Source organism: Cupressus sempervirens, chromosome 5 (assembly GCF_028749045.1).
Source record: "Cupressus sempervirens isolate cs-2001-9-10 chromosome 5, ASM2874904v1, whole genome shotgun sequence".
Lineage (NCBI taxonomy): Eukaryota > Viridiplantae > Streptophyta > Pinopsida > Cupressales > Cupressaceae > Cupressus > Cupressus sempervirens.
In genome coordinates, this window is record NC_143122.1 from 577,389,736 (window position 1) to 577,412,060 (window position 22,325).

The 22,325-nt window shown below is 35.9% G+C and overlaps 1 pseudogene; it reads right to left on the minus strand.

Annotated features, from left to right (window-relative positions):
• Positions 1-11,677: 11,677 nt before the first annotated feature.
• On the minus strand, positions 11,678-20,286 carry LOC149557241 (pirin-like protein; annotated as a pseudogene).
• Positions 20,287-22,325: the final 2,039 nt, after the last annotated feature.

Here is a 22,325-nt window from a genome sequence, read left to right on the forward strand (position 1 = left end):
GCGCTTAATAATGAGGCGTAGCGAGAAAGGAGAGGTCCGCCCAATTTATAAGGCTTTTTGGTTTGCTGTTTACACGTTTCCGTGAGCCTTGCATGACGGTGCGATCGTAGTTGCTGAGGGGAGAGTGATGTCATAATTACACGATCCTATCTGCTGACGTCAAATGTACGTAACAATTTAGGGTACAGATCTGTCCACAAAAGATTCTGAATGTGGTGTGCTTTCACAGGAAATTCTTAGTTGCTTCCATCGACGAATTCGCTACTGCCTTTTGACTCGACTTCTAATTAGTAATACGTTACCAAGAGTTGACGGCTAATTTTTATTTCCATCCGCGACAAAAATATAAAAACTATCTGTTCAAAGCATGATAAAGAAATGGGGGAACGTAGTCATCGTCGTCATTGTAAATAGTTTGGCGCCTCGTTTTACTAAACCCTAAAAGAGTTTGTCCCACCATCACCATTAGGTTGTTTGTCATGTTCTACACTTATTTCTTGTCCTAAAAGAAATTGAAAACCTCCACTGAAAGTAAGTCCACTTTTAGGTTGCAAAATGTTATGGACAACGTACAAGTTGAAAAGCAAAATAAAGAACTTTTTCTAATGTATTACGTAGGAAGGGTTTCAAATTATGTTTTAATAGTTGTTAATTCTTTTCAATTAAAGAAATTTAAAATGGTAATTAAAATTTATTAATAAATTTTATATAGTCTTCTTATAATCTCATTTCAAGGTAGACGCGAGGGGTTATAATTAGATAAACTGGGGGCATTTTGGGACCCTAATAGGGTGCCCACTATTAAGTCACAAGTATATCATGTTACAATTTCTTTTGTTGTGAAGAAGTATGCAGAGGTGGACACAACAAACATAATTAGTGCTCTAATGCACGCTGTCATCCAACATATCGCTCATCTAGTGTAAGATGATCATGGTCTGTCTTGGAGGGTCCATATTTCTCTACCATGTGTATCCATGTGTACATTTGGTACTGTAGACAAAGAGGATGAGGACAATCACCTAGTGCCTGAGGATTTTCTCGATAAGACATTTGGAATTCATACAGAGGTAAACTTTTGCTAGTTCATTAAATGTATTTGATCATATTTCATTTATAATGTATCGTCTTAAATATGAAGCACTTTAACTTATGACCTTTTATCTCCTCTTTAATGTGTTTGCATTGTACATTTGCACTTGGAACACACACTTTTGTCTTTTTTCTCACTTCTAGGTGAAATTGAGGTAGGACCTAACATATCCTTCTTGATTTCCCTTTCTTCTCACTCAAGGACTAAGGTAGGATCTAATTTTTATGTATCTATTGTGGTTTCACAACACACGCCCCATTTTGACTAGAAATGGGGACCCCCTACTTTATTTTTTCGGCTTTTTGGAACCTTAGTTCGGGGTCCGAGTCTTTTCTAGGGTTTTGTCTAGTGTCCTAGGTCAAATTTGGATCCCAACTGGAAGACCCATATTCTGAAAATCAAATTCTAGGAGTGAGGAGTTTTTTTGCAAAAAAGCAAGGCGCACCTCCCAAGGTGCACTAGTACGCAAAGGAAATCATAGATAAAGGCATCAACCCCTTTGGTGATGTGCAGATGCGTAGCAGTGTAGCTACGCATTGGCGCAACACCAAAGGTGTGTAGGGTTTTCGGGTCTATAAAACCTGGGACCCCCCTTGTCCCCTTCACTTTGTCTTCTCTAGAGCTCCTTGCATCGCAACTCTGCACCTGAATAGGTGCGCTCTTTCGCTTCTCCCTTGCTTTTCACAAAGACCTACACGTGGAAGCATAAAACATCAAAATGCCCAAAGGTGTAGATAAGCACACCTTTGTTACCTAAACCTTGAAAAACATTAAAAAATCTTCAAAAGACGAAGTGTCTTTATCTAGCGCAACCACACTTGCTTGGGTGTGCTAATGCACAACTTAAAACATTTCACCCTTTGTCAAGTAGAACATAGGGTGCACACCAGTGCACCCCATGAGGTTTGTTGTGGTGCACCCTCATGTAATAGAGTTTTCCTTCATCCTCAAAAGGCACACCTCAAAGCTGTGACTAGTGTGCCCTATTTTGTATTCCAGGGCCATAAAACTTAGTTATTAGGTGTTTTGTCTTTTAGGGTTTTTAGGTTTTGTTCACATCATTATTTTAGGATTTGATTTAATCATTTTTTTACTTTGACTTTGGACTAATATGTATTCATTTTTATGTAGATTCAATGGCATCTTCATCATCCTCCCTTGCAGCAAAGATGGTTCCCAAAGCTCGTAGTGTTCAAGTTTCAGTTTTTTTTGACCAAGTCATGATTTTAGGATGATTACTCAAAGATCTTGGACATCAAACTAGGTCGAACACAGATTTGGGTGCATTCTTGGCATTCTGTAACAAACTGACAGAAAGCTCTTTGATGATTTCCGCATTGATTCAATCAGGACTTGTTAGTGTAGCATCACACCTAGTGTAAGTGCAGTCCTTAGAGCTTATTATGGCACTCATGGAAAACTATGTTCCTAAAGAAACAATAGTGAAGAGCATAACTAGAGAGATCGTCCTAAATCTTCAACCCAAGAACATTGAGAAGGTGTTCCATCTCTCGAGGGTAGATCATTTCATTAGATTAACCTATCACCAAGTGGAGAGATGGTATAGCCTAGAACATATTGATGAAGCTTCTGAGATCATCTAGTCTGCATACCTTATCAAGAAGATTCCTCTAGGGCAGAAAGCGGACAAAGTGGATATGACATGAGGTTATATGAAGGAAGATATTGGATATTCAATCATACTCTTGAGTAGAGTTATGGCTTTGCTGGTAGTCAAAAACTTGAACAGTTTTATGGTACATTTTATTGAGATGATCAAAACAATAGAGATGCTAATTGATTGGCCTTCTATTCTTAGTGAGAACTTGGGTAAGTAGCTAGTGGCGGTTAAGAATAACCAAAAAATCTATATGACATCATATTTGGTCTACTCATTAGCTACTAGGGTGACAGACTATCCAGGGTTGTATAAAAGGAGTAGTATGTAAGATGGCAATGCATAGCCATACTTAGTATATCCTTAGCTAGTAAAGAAGAAGTTCCAAGAGCATAGCAAGGAGTACAAGATAGTAAATGATGTTTTCATATTCACAATTATCCAGTTCATCAAAGGAGATTATGCAAAGAAGATGTTAGAAGAGGCAATGACTAAGATATCAAAAGTTAGAGCCTACTATATCCAATACTAAACATTTACATATTTGAGGGTAGAAAGTACAACTATCAACCCTAAGAAGCTCCCTAGGTATCCTAGTGACATGCTTATACTATTGGAGATTGCTCGACAACTCTTGTCTACATACAACAGAGTACAAAGACAACATAAAGTAATTTGGGTGTGGCCTATTGCTATAGGACCATTTAGTGTGGATCAGAGACAAGATATTCCATCTTTTGAGTTTGAATGGGATTATGTCATGTCCCCTTTTCAAATAATTAAAAAATAATAATCTTTGCTAAGGCAGGCAGACCCAAGAAAGTGAAGTTTCGAAAAAAGGGGGTTAATCTTTGGAAAACGTTGGACTAATAAATGAAAATTATTATTAAAATATGTTTCATTAACCTCTCTTGGACGTGAGTTACAGTTATGCCCTCTTTTAAGGGGTTTGGAGGCATTTTGGGCTGATTGTAGAACTTGATTTTTGCTCATTCTTTGTTATTCTTCAGAGGCTGCCAAACCTGTGGAGAAGGAGACCCAAGAACGGGAGTTTGCAGGTTTCCAGGGAGACCCAAGAATGGGAGTTTGCAAGTTTCTATGAAGGCTAAGGACAGGAGCTTGAAGCCATTCCATGTGCATGCTCATACAGAGTTTGCCTTTGTGCTGAACAGTGCAGATTTGTGGGTTTTCGGGTGTGTTTTTTGTATGAGTTTGGTGTTTTTAGTTGACTATTTCATATCAATTTGGGTTGCTTCTGTATTTCAGACTTTAAGGTGTTAAAATAGAGCTGAATATATGTATTGGGATGTGATTAAACTTCTGAGATAGATTATTAGTATTTTTGTGGTGTTTCCAAGCATTTTTGTGTTAATTTCGGGAGCCCGATGAGCATAGTTTTTGTCCTACATTTGAGAACTGTTGTGTAAAGGCAATAAAGATCTGGAAATGTCATTTTTTAGGTTGTTATTCTGCTGAAATTTTTGTAAAAATGTCCATTTTAAGATTTATTAATAATAGGTGAAGCTGTGAAGCTTTTGACACAATTTATGGCATACCCGATTTGGGGTTTCTTGAGAAATTTGGTGGATCTTTGTGATATTAGTTGTTTGATCTTGAAAATCTGATTAGAGGTTGGAAATATCATACAAAATCAGAAAAGGGACATTTCAGTGGTATCAGAGCCATGATCTTGCCAGCCTGAGGGTTTGTAGAAGTTGCATGTCAGTTTTGACAACTACCCAGATCTTGCATTTTAGTTTTGAGAACTACCCAAATCTTGCATGTCATAATTTATGGTTGCATGTTGCTTCTAATCAGCTGCATGTCAAAATTTATGGTTGCATGCTACTTCTAATCATTTGCATGTTAGTTCTTGGTGAATTTGGTGGTTGTAGAAGTTTGCATGTCAGTTTTGACAACTACCCAGATCTTGCATGTCAGTTTTGACAACTACCCAGATCTTGCATTTTTGACAACTACCTAGATCTTGCATGTCATAATTTATGATTGCATGTTGCTTCTAATCAGCTGCATGTCAAAATTTATGGTTGCATGCTACTTCTAATCATTTGCATGTTACTTCTTGGTGAATTTGGTGGTTGCATGTTGCTTCTAATCAGTTGCATGTCAAAATCTATGGTTACATGCTACTTCTAATCATTTGCATGTTAGTTTTTGGTGTTTGAAGAAGTTATATCCTATTGGGGTTACACTCTGCTTTATCCAGAATGGACAGGTATAGTACAGAGTCTCAGAGGACACGATCTTGGGCAATTGATATCCAGAGTCAAAACAGTAGAAAGGATGGTTATTTAGACATTCGAGATAAACTTATGAAAATAAGCCATGACATGTCTCAACAGTTGGTTGAGCACCACCGTATAATGAATGACATGTTGTCCGACCCAGCTAAGGTGGATAAGTTGACTGGATTTCTATTTGGCAGATTTTCTCACAGGGCAGATGACACAATTACTAAGAACTTACATGAGGAGTTTGAGAAACTAGCTGATAGCCAGGTAGAGGTCTCAGATTCTACTCTCCCGAAGGAGGTGGTGGGAAAGGATATTACACAGATTGATAGTAATGGTCAACTTGATACTCAAATTGAGACAATTGTTTACAAGTCGTCAAAGGGTGATGCCACAGGTATTCAGGATGGTATAGTTACAACAGGCAGCGACTACAGTGTAGTGGGTTCAGATGATAATTATAAGGATATTATTGTGTAGGATGGTGAGATACCTGGTAGAGATAAGCAGACATTGAGCATTCATGACCTTGCTAAGAAAGAGTACCAGGCACAGTTAGATGCTTCATCACATGAGGTTGAGGCTGGTAGTACTTCACATGATTTGTCCAGCCAGCTGAAGGTGAACAAAGATAGTATTGTGACTTCATTATCTCATCATGACAGGTATGTGGAATTAGTTGGTATTGGTCATATTACTCAGGTGAGGATTTTTCTTGAGTTACCAGCTGATTATAGTTTACGAATATGGACTCGAGATTGTTGTATTGGTATTTGGGATTCAGTTGACTAGAGATCTTTAACACTTTTTGGTAGCAGTGTTTGTTTGGGTGCTATCATGGATTTGATTAGCAGATTACACAGTGTTGTCTTTTCTTGTGCCAGTATCTTGTCTGATGTTGGTATTAGTTTTTATACACCGATGTTGGGCTTTGTTCATATATCCAGTCGACCATACTTGCTGGAATGTGTTGATGATATTTCATATTTGGCAGTGTGTATAGATGAGTCCCAGGATCATATTGGCATTGATGACATCCAAGAGGATGCAGTGGGCAATTTTGAAGACTTAGTTTGTTTGGGTACAGAGGAGTTGGACAGCAGTGCTACAGTTTTTGATACTCCGTATGTTGATATGAGCTTTAGAGTTGATTCACAGGACATGGATGGTAATACTCTAGGGACTCATAACTTTGAGGATACTCCTTTAGACAGTGCATCAGAGGAGGTTTGTAGGAGATAGTCAAGCCAGTGCCATCATGTGTCTAATCAGTTGAGAGTTAGTGACCGAGACATTGCTATCACTTGCCAACATTTCGATGCTGCTCGTCAGTTGTTAGTAATTTATGGATGGGGTTATCTTGCTAGTGATGAGCAAGAAGGCAGTTATCTTTCCTTGACAGAGATCCACTCTTTATGGGAGGCTATTCGGATTTTGAGACAAAATTATATGCAGTTGGTAGCCGACAGAGGTTATCTTATGGAGTGGGGCAGTACAACATATGATGCATTGTTGGCCAAGGAAGATGAGGTGAGTGAGCTTACTGAGCAGCTTGAGGTGACTTCTGAGATTCTTGAGAGTACACAGTTGGCTTTCAAGGATTCACAGTTTCATTTGGCTAAGGTGACCATGGAGTTAGAGCGACTACAGTCTTTATCTGATTCTATACAGTCACAAGTTGTGGTGTTTGGTGATCCGAGGATGTCCATGGCCGAGATTGTCAGAGACAGTGGAGATGGGGATGCATCCATCCTTGATACTGACATTGGCATATCAGGTTCATTCCCATTAGAGTCAGGTTTAGTTGAGTTGGGTGTTGTAGCAGATTTTTGTGGTATGCCTGACATCGGGGTGGCCTCTAGTATTGATGGCACGGAGACTAGAGATGTATCAAAGATCACGTGTGATGTTGGTGAGTCGGAAGTTGGCATGGTTCCTGCTAGTAATACTACTCCCTTGGTGATATCTTCAGAGGTAGTAGTCAATTCCAACATGGTTAATGATCAATTGCAGTTAGTTTCATCTAGATTACAGTTTGAGCCATTGACTGAGATTGGCAAATTCTATCGGCATTACACTGTGAGGTACGCTCATCAATTTACCTTTGATGACCATGTTGATGAGATGATGATACAGAGATGTACTTTGGTTCCTAGTGCTTATCATCAGTTATGGGACAGTTTGATGCCCCAAGATGAGAGTTGTGATGGGCATGACATGGTGATAGGTTCTACAGTTGACAGCTTGATAATATGTGACTTAGAGCAGGAGTTTGGGAGTGATGCTTCAGTGGGTGTTGTTATTGATTCTACTCCTTTGGCTATGACATCTCCTGACTTAGCTAGTGATCAGTCACAATGGGTTGTATCACTTGTTCATGTGCATGGGAGTTATGGTTATGAGATAGTGGCCAGTGATTTGCAGAGTTGTGTTGACTACAGGAGTTGTACAGTGTGTGGATTCTCCATACTTGGTACAGTTTCATTTGAGAGCGTTCACCATTGTTGCAGAGTTGGAGTGTACATTCTGTATAGGCCAGTGGGATGTGTTGATGGTATTTACTATGTTGGTAGTTTGATTTGTCCACTTTACTTGGGTTCTGATGTTCTAAGAGTTTGTGTCTCATGGGTTTTTGACTATGGTAGTGATGATTTTGGAGTTTTGTTGAGCTATAATTGTCAGTTTGATTATGGATTCCTCTTGGTCATATTGCAGAGGATATTGTAGGAGCCTGTGTTCATGGGTAGTAGTATAGTTCATGACTACATTTGGGATCCAGGTGGATTGATTGGTTTATTGTTCAGCCATTTCTTGAGGACAAGAAATGTTTGGGAGGGGAGGACTTGTCATGTCCCCTTTTCAAATAATTAAAAAATAATAATCTTTGCTGAGGCAGGCAAGCCCAAGAAAGTGAAGTTTCGAAAAAAGGGGGTTAATCTTTGGAAACCGTTGGACTAATAAATAAAAATTATTATTAAAATATGTTTCATTAACCTCTCTTGGACATGAGTTTAAGTTATGCCCTCTTTTAAGGGGTTTGGAGTCATTTTCGGCTGATTGTAGAACTTGATTTTTGCTCATTCTTTGTTATTCTTCAGAGGCTGCCAAACCTGTGGAGAAGGAGACCCAAGAACGGGAGTTTGCAGGTTTCCAGGGAGACCCAAGAATGGGAGTTTGCAGGTTTCTAGGAAGGCTAAGGATGGGATTTTGAAGCCATTCCATGTGCATGCTCATATAGAGTTTGCCTTTGTGCTGAACAGTGCAGATTTGTGGGTTTTCGGGTGTGTTTTTTGTATGAGTTTGGTGTTTTCAGTTAAGTATTTCATATCAATTTGGGTTGTTGCTGTATTTCAGAATTTAAGGTGTTAAAATAGAGCTGAATATATGTATTGGGACGTGATTAAACTTCTGAGATAGATTATTAGTGTTTTTGTGGTGTTTTCGGGCATATTTGTGTTAATTTTGGGAGCCCGATGAGCATAGTTTTTGTCCTACATTTGAGAACTGTTGTGTAAAGGCTATACGGATCTAGAAATGTCATTTTGTAGGCTGTTATGCTGCTGAAATTTTTGTAAAAATGTCCACTTTCAGATTTATTAATAATAGGTTAAGCTGTGAAGCTTTTGGCACAATTTTTGGCATACCCGATTTGGGGTTTCTTGAGAAATTTGGTGGATCTTTGTGATATTAGTTGTTTGATCTTGAAAATCTAATTAGAGGTTGGAAATACCATACAAAATCAGAAAAGGGACATTTCAGATTAGTATCCCTTAGAAGAATATAATACTCCACTGCCCTATTTTGATAACATTAGAAGAGTGCAACATCTAGCTGGCAAGACATTTTAACATGAGGATATGGTTGAAGATCACTAGATGAATGCATTGGACGACTAGAATATCCATATTTGGGATCATTGTAGTATGGCTCTCTATCTTGTAGGAAGTGATTTAAAGATAAAGAATCCTTTGAAGGCAGTATAGGAGGATGTAGAGGATGTTCTTGATCCATTTTTTAATAGGGATAAGATTGGTGACTGACCTATCATGAATGCCAAGATTGATAAGGAAGAAAATGTAGACATCAATCATAGAGAAAGGCATGTCATCAAATTGACAAAGGATTGGGTCAAGAGACCTTTCAAACTTGATCCAATTCCTCAAATGGTGGTCTTCCACCCTCAAGCCCGCCCAACTAAAGGTTGATGAGCTAAGGTTACAGTGCCTATATTTATAGCCCAGTTACTAGCAAGACTGGAAATAGTACACCAACTTGATAGACTAGTTAGGTATTATAGGGATCAAAAAGGTAAAGGTAAAGAAAAGAGGAAGAGGAATTCTCCTCAACAAACTGAGCTAGAAGAGAAAGAAATCCAAGCACCTCCATAGATAAGAGAAGAAGATGTGTAAGGATCAGAGAATGTGGAAGTTGCACAAGCTCAAGACAATCCTCAAGTGTCACCAGCTAAACAAGGCCAAGGAGAAGTTGAAATTGAAGTACAAGAAGTATAAGAGCTATAGATTCAGAAAAGAGAAGAAGCTCCCCATCTATTCCTGAGCAACCCTTTCATACTACAACATTAGAAGATGAAATTTAATAGTAGATAGATGAGAAAGATGTGGAGGGCACTGATGTATTTTAGATGTCAATTTTTGATTTCATGCCTGTGGGTACTGAATTTGTTGGGGATAAGATAAGAGCCACTCCAACCAATCAACCTCAATAGGAGGATTGGAGTCAGCTGCCACCCAAACCACAAGGACCCAAGGTAGTTCCATCATCACCAGTACAAGTCACATTCTATGTAGATAAGGGATCAGCTACCCCTCTGCCTCCAAACACTAAAAGAGAACAGATTTAGGTAGAGCAAGAGGAAGAGCTATGACAAGCATCCACCAAGGAAGTATCAGAAGAAGGGAAGATAAGTGAACAACCTCAACAAACTTCCCAATACAGTGAGATAAGGATTGTGAGCTCTACGAACATAGAGACTCCCAGTATAAATCTTGTACAAAAGGAGAGGACTCTAGAAAGTGGAGATAAGGAAAAATGTATTACCAAGCAGACTCCTTCATCCTCAAAAGGAAAATCTCCAATGGAGCATATCCCAAGGTAGCTAAGGAAAGAAGTGATAAGAAATAAGAAGCAACAATTCACTACAAAAGAGGAGGATAGGTTGGAATTAATTGAAGTTCCAAGGAAACGTAAGTCACCACGAAAGGATGCACATGCATTGGCCTTCAACATGAGTGATTAGAACTAGGACTTATTTGCACACATAGTACAGTTCGTTTATGTGTGTTTAGAACAAAAAGAATCATTCAAATTTATGTGTGTTTACACGTTCATTAACATAAGACTTTAGTCAACGTCATATTAAATTTGATCCATATCTTGACTTTGTTTTCTTGTCTTTTTGAGTGCACTTCCAATGACATCATCAAACCAAATTATCTTGTCATTTCTTGGATGCTTCACAATTTATAAAATATAGAGCAATCTAAGATATGTGTTCAATGAATGTGATGTGAGGAAAGGCAACCTTTCATTGTTTTCTTTTAGTTTCTGGATTAATATGAATGTGTAGAAAGTTGACCGAGTCTATTTATCTTTTGTAGAAATTTGAAAGTAAAGATTAAAAAGTGGATCAATTTTATAGTTTAAAATTTGAATGGTTAAAAATAATAAGAAAATATTAATTTATATTCAGAATAATGTGCTTTAGCAATTTTCTAAATGATCGTAGAAAATATCTAATAAATGTTAATTGGTAAAATTTATATCTTAGAATCTTTAAAGAAATGTTAATATTAGAATTTAGTTATTATTCATATTGATAAATACAAAATAATTATAAATTTTATATACATTTTTAATAAATTATATATTTATATATTTACATGTTTAAACATTAGCTAAATATTAGTATAATTCATGGGTAAAATTCTTATTCAAAAAAAAAATTGTGTTACACATATGTCTATTATGCTCTATTTAATACCACCAATTGTAAGTTGTCGTGTGAATAACCTAGCCTACATGTGTCTAAATAAATACAATTTTTACCCTACTCACCTCAAAATAGGGTGAGACACCCCTATGTTATCCCCCAAAAAAAAAAAAAAAATTATGTTTTCTTATCTTCCATCAATATTGTTACAACCTAACTTTTTCCAATAATTTATGTTGTCATTTCAGTGTCTTAAATTTCAATGCTCGCATACTAAGTCTAATAGTGATTTTTATTTTACATATTTCCACTATAGGTTTTTTTTTTTTTTTTTTCATTTTTTATATTTCTTCTAGCTAAATTGGTCCCTACAATCACACATTTTAAGAACTTTTACATTATATGTCAATTATGTTATACAAAAAAATAACAGTTTGTTAAAAAGAAGTCAAAGTTTATAATTTAAATAATCACCCACCTCAAAAGTAAAATCTATATCAATAATCACCTAGTTGATTCAGCACACTCATGGAAAATGATATAATTTTTTATGTTAACACATTGTTACTATCAATTGTATGCACACATGCCCAATCTGAAAGAAATATGCAATCTCTGGAAGGTGGCCCTTTGTCTGTCTACAATAAGGCAAGAAAATGATGTAAATACAAACAAGATTCATACTATTGGTAGTACTAGAACTTCAAATTTTTGTTTGATTCAATCACTAATAGTAAATGGGTAGTGACTGAAAGTGAAATAAATCATGTTTGACTACTTTGAGATTGCCATCCATTGACTCTCTCAAATCCATTTCTACCCAAATGATAATCTTGAATCATTTGCACTATTTCTTCTCTGTTGTTCATCACAAATGGTCCATGTTGTACCCCTAGCTGATTTAATGGTTGCCCTCTGATTACTACGAATCTGTAGGGTTTCTTTTTATCAACATTGTTATTCCACACACTCGACCCATCACCACTGCTCAATAAGAGTGTATCATGAGCACCCACTAGCAGTGAATTGGGAGCACCACACATTGCCTCACCTTCCAAGACATAAACAAAAGCATTCCAACTCTCTGGAATTTCCTGATGAAGCATAGATTCTGCCTCCATTGTGAAATCCAAATACATTGTGGGAGTCCTCATGTGGACATGAGATTTGACCCCCAAAGCTTCTCCTACTATAACAGTTGCCTTCACTCCATCTTTCTCTACTTTGGTTATGTCTTTTCCTCGAAGTTCTTGATACTTAGGATCAATCTTGACCTCCATATTAAAATTACTAGTATTATAAACATGACATTATTCTTTTCTAAGGAAAAGTGGTTACTTGATATGCTGTATGAATATTTAGGTTGTAAGAAGGAACTCATGTAATATCCCCTGTCCAAACTGACTGATTTTAGTTCAAGGAATATTGTCAAACACTTCTATGCTGTGTTTTAATGCTAAGAAATTTTCTAATGATATTACAAGGCCTTTTACAATGAACTAATATGCAAGTACAATTCTTTTGGTACTTTTAATGCATATACATGGAAACTAGATATGGAATGCATACCTACAACCAACTAACATTTTGACAAACAATTGACATATAACTATTATGCTGATCATATATGCTATTAGATGGACATTTTGTTTAACAAATGGTATGCAACATGCATCTCTTTTATTGAATTCATTCTCATGTACAATGTTGCTATGAGTTTGCTAAGACAAATGGGCTTACAATAATGACTACAGTAATTCCAAAATCTAATTTTAAATTATCACAACAAAATCATATGCCTAAAAATTATAATGCTAAATACTAATAGTTGGAAGAGGAACCTGATAATAGTGATGCCCAAGGATGGAGATGAATCAAACATAAATACTGTAGCATGACATCATTCTTGTGTACTGTAGCAGCCAACAATAATTGTATTCTCCAATTTAAGCACAAATAGAACTCCTGATTTGAAGCTCTCCTAAATACCAAATTGAGTGGATATTCCACCAGCTCAGATGGTTGCAACATTGAAGAGTTGACGTTTTGCAATGGAGGACTGAAATCAAAAAACCTTAGTTTCTTCTCCCAAGTTTATATCAAATGCAATTCACAATAATCGGATGATTAACAATAAAGCTCTTACCTCTATTTATTCTTTTCCTTCACCCTTGTAAAAGGAAGTAAAATATTATTTAATTGCATTCTTTAGAAGCTTCCCCCTTTCCAGTATAATAATTAGTTGTATCTCTAGAAAATGCACTATCTAGAAGCTTCTCCCTTGCAATACAATAATTAATTGAATATAAAGTCACATTTTAATTTTAATTTATTTAATGACTTTATAAGAAATTAATTTATTGAATTTCTCCTTATTTCTCCACTTAGCCTTCAGAGAATGTAAAGGCTAAGAGCTCCACTAAGATGCTAAAAAGATGGGACATTGTAGTCAACCCTCCCTAAAATTGCTTGTCCTTAAGCAACTTCAAGTCCAGATGTTGCAAAATCTCCTCATTCTCCCATCTCACATTCTATACTAGCAAGTCCTTCCATTTCACCATATACTCCCTTATAGTACACTGCCTCAAGTTCCTTTCCCTGAAATCAGTGATAGCCTCTCACACCAATACTGATTTTCTCTCACCATCCAAGGGTGAAAGCACTATAGAAGAAACAATATGATGTCATAAAACTTTCTTGAGGCATGACACATGAAAAACGTTGTGCACCTTGCTCTCCGCCAAAAAACATAACTCATAAGCCACCTCTCCCACTTTCTTGATAATCCAAAATAGGCCATAGTATTGTGGCTTAAGTTTCTCAGCACCACTCTTCTTGAGAGTAGATTGATGGTAAGGCTATAACATAAGATACACCATATCTCCAACCTCAAAAATATGTTTTTTCCTCTTCTAGTCTACATATTGCTTCTATTGATTCTACACCTTGGTTATATTATCCTTGAGAGTCTTAACAATGTCTTTACTCTCTTGTAAAAAATCACCTGCACTGGGCACTCTATTGTCCCTCAAAAGTAGATCCATAAAATTGGGTGCCTCATACCCATACAGGGCTATAAAGGGTGACATCTGAATAGACATGTGATAAGTGGTATTGTAGCAATACTCATAGAGATAAATCCACTTTACCCATGCCTTTTGTTGCCTTGCTATATAGTTTCTAAGATACCCCTCCACCCATTTATTCACTATCTCTGTCTAACCATCTATCTGAGGGTGGTAGCTAGTACTCAAAGTGAGCTCTATCGAACACAACTTAAATAGCTCTTCCTAAAAATGACTCATAAACTTGTTGTTTCTGTCACTCGTAATGCTATGAGGTAAGCCATGTAATCTAGATATCTCCTTGAAGAACAACTCTGCCACCTATGTAGCAGTGGTCGAAAAGAAGTGTGAAAACTTCATAAGACAATCCACAACTAAATATGTAGTCCTAGCCTTGGGCTCTAGGTAGTCCTATGATGAAGTCCATAGATAAACACTCCCACTTCCTATAAAAATCAGAAGTGGCTAAAGTAAATTGGCTGGAAAGGAGTGTTCCTACTTATTCTATTGGTAGGTGGGACACTCCCTAACATACTAAAGTACCTTTGCTTTGAGCCCTTTCCATGTGAAGCACTCTCTAATATACCGGTATGTCTTGTAGAAACCAAGATGTCCTGCCATAGGTGAATCATGAAAATATTTCAAAACCATCCTCCTCACTGTTGAGCCTAGAACCAAAAATATTTGCCCTTTGTGAATGATGAGCTGATTCACAAGGGTGTATTTTCTATCCTAAATAGTTTCATCTATGAATCTAGCTGTCCATGCATCCTTTGCATACTCTGCCAATATCAAGTATCTCCAATCCTCCAATATCTATGTTAATAAGCTCAAATGGGGCCTACGTGATAAAGCATCAACAACTACATTTTGTGTACCCCTAAAATATGAAATATCAAAGTCATAGGACTGTAACTTTCTCACCCACTTCTGCTGCCTATCATTGAGATCTCACTATGCCAAAATAGTGTTTTAGGCTATTATGGTTAGTTTTGATACAAAATTTTCTACCTACCAAGTATTGCCTAAATTTAGCCAAAGCATGTATAATGGCTAACATCTTCTTATCATATATGCTAAAGCTCTACTCTGGCCCTCTTAATTTCTTGCTCTCACAAGCAATAGGTTACTTCTCCTATATAAGCACCGCTCCAATGCCCTCTCCAAAAATAGCACAGTGTAGCTCAAAAGGTTTGTTGAAATCTAGTAATGCTAACACTAGATAGGAAGTCATCAACTCCATAAATTTCTCAAATTACTCATGTGCCTTAGGAGTCCACAAGAAAGCTCCCTTTCTCATCAAATCTATCAAGGGTGTTGCATGCCTAGAATATCCATCCACAAACCTCTTGTAGAAACCATAGAATCCCATAAAGGCCCTCAACTGTGTAAGGTTTACCGGTGAAGGCCACTCGACAATGGCATAAATATTTTTAGGATCCATGCATAAGCCTTCTACACTGATGATGTGACCCAAATACAACTCTGTCATACCCAAATCAAATTTCAATTCCTTTGCATACAAGGACTCTCTGCCCAATATATCCAAAACCTTGTCCAGGTGAACAAAATGCTCCTCCCAAGATCAACTGTACACCAAGATATCATCAAAGAAGAGATGTACAAATTTCCTCAACTGATGATGGAAAAGCCATTCATTTTTGCCTGAAAAGTAGTAGGTGCATTAGCTAGCCCAAATGACATAACTACAAACTAAAAATGGCCATAATGACATCTAAAAGCTGTCTTCTCAATGTCTTGCTCTCTAACTCCAATTTGGTGATAACCTGATCTCAAAGATATCTTTGAGAAGAAGCAAGCTCCATGAAGCTCATCTATCAACTCATTGATCTTAGGAATGGGGTACCTCTTTTTATTTGTCTTCCTATTAAGCACCCTATAATCAATGCACATCCTCAATGTTTCATCCTTCTTCTTTACCAACACCACTGAAGAAAGGAAAGGAGATTTACTTGGCCTAGTGTGGCCCATAGCAAGTAATTCCTTTATGATTTTGTCAATTTCATCCTTCAATCTCTTCAGATGTCTGTAAGGTGTAATCACGATGGGCTTAGCCCCCTTCTATAACTCAATGATGTGCTCAATACCCTTGTCTGGTGGTCTACCTAGTGGAATGTCACTGAACACCTTAGAGTGTTTAACTCTAAGCTCTCGAATATCAAGAGGATATTCAGCCTTCTACTATCCCTCATGTGATGGCATTGACATGTACTTTATTGCCCACTCTACCTAATCAAGTTGAATCAATCTAGCCATCCTTCGAAAAGAAACCATTCTAAAATCATTGTCCCTGCTTGTCTTAAGAATTTGTGTCTTCCCATTCACTTTAAATTTCATCTGGACATCTCCTTGAGATTAAGAATGAACTCACCAATATCATGCAACCAACTCATCCTAAGGACTATATCTGTATCTCCCATAGGCACAACATAGAAATCTGAGTTAAAGGCATAATTATTAACTTCCAATGGGAGTCTAATGATCTTATGATCATAATTGAGGACATAGACATCAACTACCCTCACTCTAATTCCCCCAAACCCCTTTGTTTGTATGCCACACTTCTCCACAAACCTAGCATCAATGAAATTATGAGTGGCACCAGTATCAACCAAAGTTATAGCTTGTTTTCTAGCAAGTACTCCTCCCATTCAAAATGATCCTTCCTGCTTAATACTAGTGAGATGAGCTTCCCTAAGTTTCCCCTCTACTTCCCCATTTGTGGACTCCATTTTAGGCAAGTTTTTAGCCTTATCTTCCTTTTTTTCACCATTTATTTCCTCTATATCAAACTGCTGGTCTAAATTATCTAATTTTGATTCCTCATAGTATGCCCACATAATTCTGTTAGCTTTTCCCTTTGGTCTAACAGGACAATCATGGTTTGCATCATAGGGTCCCTTATAGTAAAAACATAATTTTTTCTTCCTCAAATCATTTAATGTTTCCCTATCAAAAGGTGCTCGAGTTTTATCTTTAGAATCATTTTTAAAATTAGTCCTCTTTGGTTTTTATAAAATGGTTTGTTATCTTTACATGGAGATGCTCCTTTGGACTGATTTTTTTTTGTTGAGACTGCATGTTCCATACTTCTTGCCTTTTTCATAGCTTCCTGTAAAGAGATAGGATCAAATGCCTTTATCCAACCTCTCAGTGGTTTGGATAGGCTCTTGATGAAAATAATTATCAATCTATGCTTAAAATGTTTGGCACCATGACTACAACCACTGAAATTCACCAATAAAATACTCCAAGTTTCTTGTTTGTTTCAACTGTACTAATTCCTGGAAGTAAACCTCTAGATCATTTTTGTCAAATCTTTCAACCAACCTATCCATGAAGTCTTTGTACTCTATCACCTAATTATGCTAAAGTGTTACCATTCCATGGTACCACCAATCATATGCTACTCCCTCCAAATGCAAAGTGGCATATTTGATAGCTTCAATCTTTGTCATTAGCTTTAGTGCCAAGAATGTGTCAAGCTTATGAATTCAAGCTTGAGCTATCATCTTACCACTTCCATCAAATGTAAGCATAGCAAGCTTTCCTGTAGCCCTCTTCAGCTCACTATTTTGACCCCTAGGCCTCCTATCTTGTTTGAGTGACATGTAATGTTCTCTCTTATGATTTACAAAGAGTTCAAAGGTCATCCTCTCTTGAACCTATGGTGGCAATAATTCTCATTCATCATTTGCAGCCATAAGGATATTTGCAAATGTCTCATCCTCAACTTCCTCTATTGGTTCCTGTACTAGTTCCTCTTTAACAAAATTAGGATGTGTAGGCCTATTTGCTATTTTGGAAAGAGCTTTGTGAGTTCTAGGTGATCCTAGTAGAATCCTATTATCCCCTTGTTCCTGATTCTATTTGTCTTATGGGTTCATGCACTCAACCATGGTGGTGAGTGCCTGCAAAGCCTAAGCCATTCACTCTTGTCCTGTAACCATTGCTCTGAAAAAGTCCCTTATTTCTTGATCCCCGTTCCTATTGTCTTTTGGTGGGCTATGATCTTGCATGTCATCCATGGTGTCTAGTTGCCTGATAAAATCTTGTTCCCTATCAATCAAAACTTGCCTGATAGTGAAAAATTTGTGAGAGCCAACCCTAGATGGATTGTGATTGCTAAATCCTCAAGATGGCAGAACCTAGCTCTAATACCAATGTAATATCCCTTGCCCAAACTGACTAATTTTATCTCAAGGAATATTGTCAAACACTTGTATGCTGCCTTTTAATGCTAAGAAATTTGCAAATGATATTACAATGCCTTTTACAATGAACTAATATGCAAGTGCAATTCTTTTGGTACTTTCAATGCATATTCATAGAAACTAGATATGGAATGCATACCTATAGCCAACTAATATTTTGACAAACAATTGACATACAACTATTATGCTGATCATACATGCTATTAGATGGACATTTCATCAAACAAATGGTATGCAAAATTTATCTCCTTTATTGAATTCATTCTCTTGTACAATGTTGCTATGAGTTTGCTAAGATAAATGGGTTTACAATAATGACTATAGTAATGCCAAAATCTGATTCTAAATTATCATAGAAAAATCATATGCCTAAAAATTATAATGCTAACTACTGATATTTGCAAGAAGAACCTGATAATAGTGATGTCCAAGGATGGAGATGAATCAAGCATAAGTACTATAACATGACATTGTTCTTGTGTACTATAGTAGCCAATAGTAATTGTATTCTCCAATTTAAGCAAAAAAAGAACTCTTGAATTGAAGCTTTCCTAAATACCAAATTCAATGGATATTTCACCACCTCAAATGGTTGCAATACTAAAGAGTTGACATTCTCCAATAGCTGACTAAAATTAGAAACCTTAGTTTCTTCTCCCAAGTTTATATCAAATGCAATTCACAATAATCGGATGATTAACAATGAAGCTCTTACCTCTATTTATTCTTTTCCTTCAACCTTCTAGAAGGCAATAAAATATTATTTAATTGCATGAACTCTAGAAGCTTCCCCCTTTCCAATATAATAATTAGTTGTATTTTAGAAAATGTACTCTCTAGAAGCTTCTCCCTTGCAATACAATAATTAATTGTGCTTCTAGAAAATTAAATTAATTAAATATAAAGTCACATTTTAATTTTAATTCATTTAATGACTTTATAAGAAATTAATTTAATCAATTTCTCCTTATTTCTCCACTTAGCCTTGGAGAATGTAAAGGCTAAGAGCTTCATTGGGATGCTAAAAAGATGGGGACATTACAAGTCACATCTTGTCTTTGGCAACAAGATTAACCAACAGCCACAAACCATGTTGTACCCCTGCCTGCAGTGATCCACTACACACTACATTTCCATAAAAGACCTCAGTACATAACCATCATAGAAAAGAGTGAAGTAATTAAACAACAAGTAAATGTGACTTATATGAGATATTCAAAACCTAGAGATTGCCAGCCTTAATGGTGCCCTTGTGTCCTATAATGTCCTCATGCATGAAGGTTCCCTGCATTTCAAAATAAAAACAACATATTCTCTTACAAAATATTGGTTGCAATTTGATTTTTGAATTTATTGTATCAAATTTTCTTAACATCAATGTTTAAAATCAAAATTTATGATCTATATCAAAACAAAACAAAACAAATTATAAATATTTAATCTCACATGCTCCCTAATAGAGCTATTTCCTTTTTAACTAATACATTTATTTTCAGCCTTGATGTTCTCAAAAGGGGGAAATAAAGAGGAAAAAAGGATGGTACCTCGAGCATGTATGTCACAGTCTCGAAACCTACCCAAAACATATTATCAAATCATAAATTATGATGAGCAAAGAAAAGAAACCAAAATTGAAAGATGAAAAGATCCAAACATACAAACAAATAAAAATAACTCTGTGAGGATGGTCTAGAAAACCAGTAGGAGTACTTTCTGCAACACCCCCCCACATACACACACATATTTGACTTGTTAGATGAAATACAAACATGCTTGTTATGTCAATTTTTTTTGGGTAGAGAACAACCAACCTAAAAATTCATCTAGAAACAAAAATGGATCCAAAAACTTCAACTCTCATCTGTTCACAATCAGATAGAGAAAAAAATAAAAGAGTGGATGAATCTAATGATGTCTACCACAAAAATCATCTTGAAAGGAATCAGAAACATTGGGTAGTTAATACTTGCCAATGTTGTTCGTGACAATGGCACCATCTCCTTCATATTGTTGCTTGGCCAACACCTTCTTCACCACAACACGAGGTTTTACAAAGGGAGTCATTTTAGTCATCCTTCCCCAAAAAATTGAACTTTTCCTTTATAAATAGGAGCTACAGGGTAGCCAAGTTCTTGTCGTCGAGGTAGAAGTTTTATACTTTAATGCAAAGTTAGAAGAATGATGACGAGAATTTGAAAGAGTTTGAACATGATACTAACATTCATAATTATTTTAAATGGATTGATGGCATAGAAAACCTCAAATTTAGAGCTATTAGATTGTTGATTATTTAATATTTCTCAAACAACCATTTCTATTAATTGCAATTACATTCCAAAATGGTCAATCAACAATTGCAGATTATGGAACATACATCAAAGATAATGAAAACCTAATGAGAATATATTAATTCTCTTAAAGAAACATTTTTCATTAACAAGTATCTCATTCCAAGAATAATATTTTGCTTACAGACACACATTATGGAACATGTAACAATGAAATGTGAGTATTCTAAATTTCCGTTGAAATATTATGACTTTAGATACTCCATTTCAAAATTTTCACATCTTCCTTGCTTGTGGTGTTGTTTCATTTTCTTTTAATGATCATCTTACACACGTTTTGTGTGCCAAACCTATAGAACTCTCAAGAACTCTTTTCTAACATCTACTACCAAACCTCTAGAAATGTGTTCTCTTGTTTTGAAATATTAAAAAAAGTTGTTGAAGGCGTGATAAAACTAAAATTGATTCATCAGAATCATACATAAAAAATACTTTTGTTTAGCACTCTCACCTTAGAAATTGAAAATAAAAATAAAATTTCAAACAAACTAAACTCTAATAGCATGTGAGGATGTGATAACTTGAATTAATCAACTGTTAAAAAATATATATATTCTTGTTGTGATTCAACATATTTTGTGACAAATATTTATTTTATTTTATTTTTAAGGGCTCACAACCATAATGCATTCAAAATATATTTAATATACTATACTGAACCTTAATAAGAAGGATTTTAGTCTCAATTTTGCTCAACTATACCAAGAGTGTTTGAAGGAACTCTCAACAATTTCAAAGTCATCGCTATGAAATAGGGTTATTAACTACATACATACATACATGTCTAATATTTATCTTTTAATACCAACTATAGCCAGTAGTAATAAATCAATTCCAAGAATTTTCCATGATGCAATGTAACCCTCATCACTACGAACGCTTTCAAGATCACATATTCTGTAAGTAGCAATAGCCATTGCTTCAATATTTTTCTTCAATTTCTCAGACTTTAGATCTTCATAACTTCAAAAATAATAGTACTCTCCTCACATCTCTTTTCCTACTTAAAAGGAAATACTTGCAAGTTGTAGGATTTCAAATTTCAACATCAAAATTCATCCCAAACTGTCAAAGAATATCAAAGTCATCTCATAAATTTAGCTCTTACTAAGAATTCTTGAAAACTATGAGGATTTTTAGGCTTGTAATTTATGATTTTGCTGAGTAATTTATAAAAATATTCTAGGATTATTTGCAAATCTATATCCTTGAATTCCACTTCTTTGGCTAAAATAAATTGGAAAACCCAAATAAAATTGTTGAATATTTAAACTAGTGTAAAAGAGGGAATGTGAACGGCAATATTGATGTCAATAAAAACATTCATCCAAAAGTTGAAGTCCAATTTGAAAGCCAAGTGAATTGAATTGTTCAATCAGTGTAATGACATATGAAAAGTCCTTTGTGATTTAGTCATTGATGTAGGCCCAAGCTTAAATTTAAGTTAAAAAGAATGTGATAGGAGACAAAGAAACTTAAAGCACTTGCAAGTAGCATAGTGTGCACAAGTGGAGTAGTTGAACCTTCATCAGGAGAACAACAAAGGAGAAACCAACAACTTTTAGTTATCTTATATAGATAATAAAGAGATTGTTGTTAGATCAAAAATATTTACTGGAAGTTTTAGCCATAGGGACTTCATTGCCCAAATGACATAACCTACATTAATATTGATGATCTTGAAAATACACACCTCCACACTTAAGGCATGAAACTGTAGGATATAAAATGCAAATGGGAAAGTGTAACACATGAATGCTGGAT